Source organism: Polyodon spathula, chromosome 9 (genome assembly GCF_017654505.1).
Source record: "Polyodon spathula isolate WHYD16114869_AA chromosome 9, ASM1765450v1, whole genome shotgun sequence".
Lineage (NCBI taxonomy): Eukaryota > Metazoa > Chordata > Actinopteri > Acipenseriformes > Polyodontidae > Polyodon > Polyodon spathula.
The window spans coordinates 17,024,123-17,031,504 of record NC_054542.1 but is presented as its reverse complement, the minus strand read 5'-3'; the positions used below and the strand labels follow the sequence as shown (position 1 = coordinate 17,031,504).

General features: G+C 38.5%; 1 protein-coding gene across 1 annotated transcript in view; it reads left to right on the top strand.

Moving 5' to 3' along the window:
* The first annotated feature begins 1,227 nt into the window (after window positions 1-1,227).
* LOC121320443 (1-acyl-sn-glycerol-3-phosphate acyltransferase gamma-like) overlaps window positions 1,228-7,382 on the top strand; it is a 68,658-nt gene continuing 62,503 nt past the window's right edge. Inside the window, exon 1 of the mRNA XM_041258775.1 lies at window positions 1,228-1,431. The gene's annotated coding sequence lies outside the window, so the exon portion shown is untranslated. The remainder of the gene's footprint in view (window positions 1,432-7,382) is intronic.

The window sequence follows — 7,382 nt, the reverse complement described above, 5'->3', positions numbered from 1 at the left end:
GGATAGGACGGCGTCCTGGAGACAGTCCAACCAGCTGTTTGTCTGCTATGGGTCCTGCTCTAGAGGTCAGGCCCTATCGAAGCAATGTCTAGCGCACTGGGTGACAGATGCGATACGCTTGGCGTATGAACAGATGAACTCCCCGTTACCGGGGGACATTACGGCCCATTCTACCAGGGGCCAGGCAACTTCGTGGGCTTTCCTTCATGGCGCCTCCTTAGATGAGTTATGCAATGCTGCTACATGGACAGGTAGTCAGACATTTGTGCATTTTTATCGCCTTGATGTTGCAAACCGAGCGAGACCCTCTCTGGGCTCTAGAGTGTTGAAGGAGGCATGCCCTTAGGCGTCATGTGGGCTCTGAGGCTATCGCCGTGAGGCTGTACTGACAGTAATCTGGAGTCACAAATTCTTTGTTACAGCTTTCCCATTCGGTAATGGTTGTCATTCGAATTGAAAGGGAACGTTAGGTTACTACCATAACCCTGGTTCCCTGAAAAAGAATGACAACCATTACGCTTTGAGGTCGTGTCCTGACCTGATGTGCTACTGTGAGGACGTCCCTTTTCAACAGGTGGTGGGAGGGATTTCCCCCTCACAGCTTTTTTTATATATGCTCAGTGATTGACGGTCGAGAGGTTCTTCCCATTCAGTAATGGTTGTCATTCTCTTTCAGGGAACCAAGGTCATGGTAATAACCTAACGTTCTTGCATATTTTGAACCGCACGGAAAATTCAGAAGGAAAAAAAACAAAACCTAGCAACTAAACTGTTATGTTTAAATAAACAACATATGCTGTCCTAATAACTTTTTTCTTCCGTTAAAAAAAATTTAGGGTGTGGGGTGAAAGTGCCTTGGTTATATTATACCGTAAAACTTCAAAAAATGGTCGGAACTCAAATAACTGCGACGCTTCTGCGAGCAAAATTTGAAGTTTATATCAAATATATTATAGTATATATATATATATATATAGATATATATATATATATCTATATATATATATATATATAAACAATAAACAGATTTGCGAAACTACAGTTTGGAGGGTCTGAAGTTATTCTGCAGCCATTTCAACTACCTCCGTCCCCTGCTTAGGTGTTGTTGACCTTGGCATTCCCTGTGTCCTACTAATACTCATCCCACGGCTTTCGCAGTTACGTCGATGGGAGGATCTTTGCTATGGGGCTGCAGTGGGAACTAATCTGTTTTCTCGTCGTTGTTTCTTTGTCGAACTATTTGCAAAGACGGACCGGAAACACTTGGAGGCCGCTATTTGCTGTGAAGGATGGAACTCTAGTGAACTTAGAATACCTAGCTATTTCCAAAGTAATAAAATTAACAATAATTACTCTTAAATATATACATATCGCAAACCTTCGTAACACAATCTTCGACATCCCGGACATCCACGGCACGAAAGAAAGCAGGTATATTTGTGTTGTTTCTTTAGAGGTGCAATTTCTTTAGTGTTAAAATTATACACTATTAGGTAAAACGAATCAAATACAGCAGGTGTGAAAATTATAAATACATTAGCCTTTAGTATTCACATTAAAAATAGGAAAGCAATTACGGTACATAATTATATTTCTGTACGGTACTGTTGTTGTCATATCCCTGTGTTTTTGGCCGTGTTCGGTCGTTAGTTGCTGTGACAGCATACTAAGCAGGAACTTTAATCGTATTATAGAACAATCTTAAATGTATTTGTAATATAATAATATTGTATATGATCTTTAGTCCATTGCATTGTCACGTTGACTTCACGTGCACTCGGACATGACTTCTGTGTCCCAGCATGTGTACCCGGTAATTGCATTTTCTTTTGTGTGTGTGAGAGAGACTTTGCAAACCTGTTGATAATGTTGATGTGACTGCAGTCATTTCCAGAAACGATAATGATGATGTTACCAGCAACAGTAACAAGTTTTTTTTTTTTTTTTTTGCGATGAGAATAACCACATGTATGTGACCTCAACATTTTAAATCTATGGTATTCTTTGAAAAATAGCTGTATGTGCTACAGGTAACTACATTAACAGTTTTTTGAGGGTTTAAAAAAAAAAAAAAACTTACTCTGGTTTAATATTTCTGTAGGCCTATATTTCTTTAAATAGCAGGTGGTAAAAAAATAAAAGGTTATTCAGTTATTACTTTACATCTGTGAAAGTGTGTTCGTTGTAACGACTTTCCCCCACTTTATTACCAGTGTTTCAATTTGTGTTTCAATTATGAGACCTCAGCATGTCCTGTGCTTTGTGGAAAATAGTGAGAGTACCAACACAGGAAGCTAGTATGAAGAATTTCAGTACCATTTTAAGTAGTGACTTTATATTTGCAGGGTTGTATAAGCACTGTGTGCTAAACGTGTTGGCATTTTTGGGAGCTCAGTGTACATTTTCCTGAATGTAGACAGTTTTTGGTATCCTATTAAAACCAAAAAACTTCCTTGATGGATTCTGACAGCCTCAGGTAAACTGCCGCTTCATGGAGCGAAGCGATCAAAAAAAGGCACCAAGTTAGAAGCAAGAATTGTGTGACTCTTGGGCCCCAGCGCATTTCCAATTGTGCCTATTTGCTTGATGCTTGACAAGTTCGGCCTTATTGCTTCTCCTAACTTGGACTTTTATGTTTGATATCACCCCTTTAAATGGCTGTTACATTTTTCTAACTTGTTTTTTACATTGACAATGTTTTTGTTATACCTATCACTTCTTTTTTTACTTGATCAAATAATGAATAAATTGAGGGAAATCTATTCAAGAATGTGTACGGTAAATAGACAGACAAGACAAGAGAGCAATAAGTAGAGTAATAAGAGAAAATATTTGAAAGTAAAATAATGGTAGAAGGGACTTTTGGACAATATTGAAAGTGTAAACCTTGTGTTGTTGTAGTTGCAAATATACATCCATGAGTGGTGAAAACAATATTTCTGTTTTGGTAGGTATTGATATATTGATATTTACGTAGGTACAAAACAACAGTGTTATGAATGGTTAAAAAGGTACAGATGCATGTCAGTGCTGAATGGTAGTATACGAACACATTTTAATGCTGAAAAAAACATTATTCTCCTTGTTATAGAGGTGTTAAGAAGTTAGGCCAATGTAAGGCATTTGTAAAACATTCGACCTCTTGATAAAAGGCCATGTCCTTTGCTTTTATTGGCCATGGTTTGACTTGAATGAGTGCATCATTTACATGCACCCATTTTCCAGTAGCGCCCACAGCAAGAAAAGACACAGTGTCCTGAAGTAACACCCTGTCCTTAGTGTATGATAATGGAAGATAAATTGGTCATTCCTGTTGTCCACAGTAATTTTTTCTTTTTTGCACATCAATAAACTTGGCATTGTGTCGCTTTGTAACGGTACTGTCTGGTTTGCACTGCAGTCATTCTTTCATGTTGACTGAATAAGTTCACTTATTGTGACTGAAACCATGCGAGATACTTCAGGAGAAGTTTCAGACAATTTGGTGAGAAACTGCAACATCTTGCTGCTCCCCTCTATTGAAGGGTTCTCCTAATAAGTGACAAATATCCCCAGTAGTTAGAGATGCAGTGGATGGCAAGTGATCACAGTGGTAAACAAAGCTCCTGATAGCCTCTTGTTGACTGTGTTTTAATGAATCCTTCAGAGGCTGCAAGTGAAGAAGGAACTGCAATTTTGCATTTGCATAGCATGAGGTGAAATTGGGGTTGCTTAAGCCTCTGAATGGATGTGCAACTGCAAGTGTTCTCTTAGAAGATTGAGGCTATTGCTGTTCCTAAACATTAGTGATGGCTCGTTGAATGAAATGCACTCAATCTTTTACCTTGTGTCCCTTGTGCATGTTGGTCTCCTTCAAGCTTATCAACTCACAGCAATAAATCCCTCTGAGCCTATTGTACTCTGCAACTGCACTTTGAGGTGCCTAAATGCAGGTGGGGGGTCAAAAAGTTGATAAGTTGGACACTGCTTAAGGATTGTCCATAGGAGGAAATGGAGTTACCAAGATCCATCCTAACTGTTTTTAGAATCTTACCCTGGCATTTGTGAATGGTGAGTGAATGAGCATCAGTGACTGGGAAGTGCTCTCTAAATAATGTAGACTCTGTCCATGATTTCGCTTTGTGCGTAAATGTTCAGGTATGGTGACTTCATTGTTAAATAAGGTGGTTATCGTTTTGACCATACTTGTGTTTTCCAGATAGTAGGAAACAGCTGGAAGCTTCCCTGTTGCCCCATTGATGAGACCAGTGGCAATGTCAGTGTTCTTGCGAAGCACCAGTTTGCAGCCTATTTTGACTCGTATGGTAGTTTCCAGTCCACCTGTAGGACAGCAGTCAGCCTTGTAAGCGTTTATTTTTGTCAGCACATTTCTCTGGAAGTTAACAGGGCAGTCCACAATCCATAAGGTGAATGTCCTCTTCAGGCATACGATCAAGCACAGCAGTCTGGATCTGGTTATAGGCATCTACAGTAGGCATGACGCAGGTTGAGCCCTTGGGATGCTGCAAGTGAAGTCTCACTAGTGTCTCGTTGTATAACTAAATCTTGTCAGTTTCTGACAAGTTTTTCTAACTTGTATGAGGAACTACCGTTCCTGTTAGTATATATAATTTTACATTAACCTTGTACTTTTTATATAGGTAATACATTTGCTGTGGATAAATGTATCATCCAAATCAATTAATGACGTGTACTTTTCTAGCTTGCTATTTCTTAATTTATTTATACATTTATAATACTGTAGCGAGCACAAGAATTATTGGAGTCACACACAAAGGATCTCGCATTTACTGCAGTTTATTATGTGGCTAACAACAAATCAGCACCATCCACGCACACCCACATACACACAGACAGCCCTTCCCCACCCCAGAGCACTACTCTGCCTCTCAAGGTGACATCCACATATTACACAGATAACACCGGAAGGGTAATAACAGTTACAGTGTAATGCATTTTACAATATTGGAACTTGACAATAACTAATAATGAAACACAACGATAATAACTCAGCTTTCTCCTACCATATTTCTCGTTACCAGCATCCTCTGCTACACATTAACCTGTTAAACCCCCAGCCTCCCACAGGCAATTTCCACCTGGAGGGCTATGACCTTAAATAAATCACATTATCTTCCAAAGTATAGACAGTACAGGCATGGTTCAGGGCTTTAATTCAAGGTAACCCCCTGGCCATTAGAACTAATTTGATTTGATATAAGTCTTACTCAGTACCACACTGGAAGGAGATATCCAGAAAAAAAAAAAAACATAAATAAGAAAAGCTTTTCATTTGTTTATATTCTTTCGTCATTTTTTCACCTTGTAGCACATGAAAAGAGACAGATTTTTTTTCCAGTGCTTCCCCAACTTGTCTACTATACAGGATAACAATTTGAAACTGATTGAATAAAGGGATCAAATTCTACATGCGTTTATACAAAGCTAGGCCCAAGGGTCCCCAAACCTCTCCAAAAATGAATACTGTGTAAATCTTTATGGCCCGTCATACACTAGTTTCTTGAGCAAGATCTAAAGGGAAGGTTACCTTCTGGCACCTCACATGCTATACATTGCCACTTGAACTAGATTTTGTAATCCTCTTTTTTACTTATTTGTCCAATATTTCATCCAAAAGGTGGCCTTTTTGGAGAGCTTTGAGGTGACTGAAATGTATCCATGATGAGTATGCATGACAAATACTCTCAGCTCATATGCCACAACTGTCAGGCACATTGCTCTCACATAACTGTGTGTTTGTGCAGGAGAATGTTGCTACTGAGATTTTTTCTGTAGCTCTGAATTTTCAGTACCTGACTGTATTTTTGTTACTCACTTGCTTGAAAGTATGTAAAAGTATGAGTTTTTTTTTTTCAAAATAAAGTGGTTACACTCATTCACGCACTGCTGACACGTGAACATATGTTGATTATTGGATAAAGGCATCTGCTAAATGTCTATAATAATAATAATAATAATAATAATAATAATAATAATAATAATAATGAGATTGCCGACACCTTTGCTGCTGTAAATCAGGCTGCCAGACTGAAAACACCTCAGTTCCTTTCATCTTTACTTTGATTGACATGTGGCAAACAAAGGAACTGAGTGAGTGATTGTTGGAGCAGGCAGACAGCTTATCTTGAAAGGCTAAGAAACCTACACTGTCTCTAGGTGAAATATAAAAAAGTTTGCTAAACACTCCCATGCAATAATCTAAATCAATGAACATCAATGTGAAAATAATAGAGACGGCCGGGAAGCAACAATTACTTCTTGCAACTTGTATTGCATCGTAAAGATCAGGGACCGTATACAGCAGCACAGCACTGATGAGACATAGTGTTGCTCTTTACTATGCAATAAAAATTATTTTAAAAAAGTTATTTTTATGTGCCCCTTGAGAGTTAAATGGTTGCATTTTCTAATAATTTACAGTAAAAATGCATATTGAAAATTACGAATAATAACAATAATAATAGTGTGGATCGATTATACTTACTAATTTCTGAAGAGGCTCCAATCCATCTTCAAATGCTGCTTCACAGACGCTAAATCAGCGCTGTCCAACCCAGACAGTCATTTTCGCCGTCACTTTCACTATTATCCAGCTCCTCCAAAACTTCAAAAAGACTGAATCTACTTCTTTTGGGATGCTTTGGAACACTGCTCGCCATTTCGTTCGATTTTATAAATTTTACAAATTGAAAAATGATCAGAAAACAGTAAGAAACCTTGATCCTATGTGTGTAACACTGCGCCCTCGCTTGCAAATATGTGTCTTGTTTACGTATGCACATCGATTACTCTTCAATGGATTAGGCTACAAACAAAGTCAAGGTATGAATGGAAAGCTTGTGACCTCCTCTACAAGGTGATCACCAAGATTTCACCATCAACAGATACATGCAAGGCCAGAGCAGCGAAACGCACAGCTAGTCGATCAGAGTTGTTTTTGAACCGTGAGGAACTAGATACATTGCGAAGGGAATATCTCAGCGGTGAAACGGCGAATTCAAAAAATTCCTTCGCTGTTTGACGGTAGGAAAACAACGTTTTTGATATTGAGTCAGTTTATTTTGATGATTTGCTTTTGTAATAATATTACAGATGATTTTTGAAATATAATGTGTAATTGCAATACCGATGTTTCGCCAGCGGAACAGGGGGGTGTAAGAGGTTAACCTATGTAGAAAACTGGCTTAGTACAGCCATCCATTCGCCAACAGGTGGCAGTGGTGAGTCATTCCAGCCGTGCCTGTCAATACTCTGTGTGTTAAGATCAGCGGTTGTCTGTTTTTGACTTTTCCTAAATAGATATATTAAATGTCCTGACGGATTTTGAAAGTCAGAATTGCAAAAATAAAAGTTATAAGCAC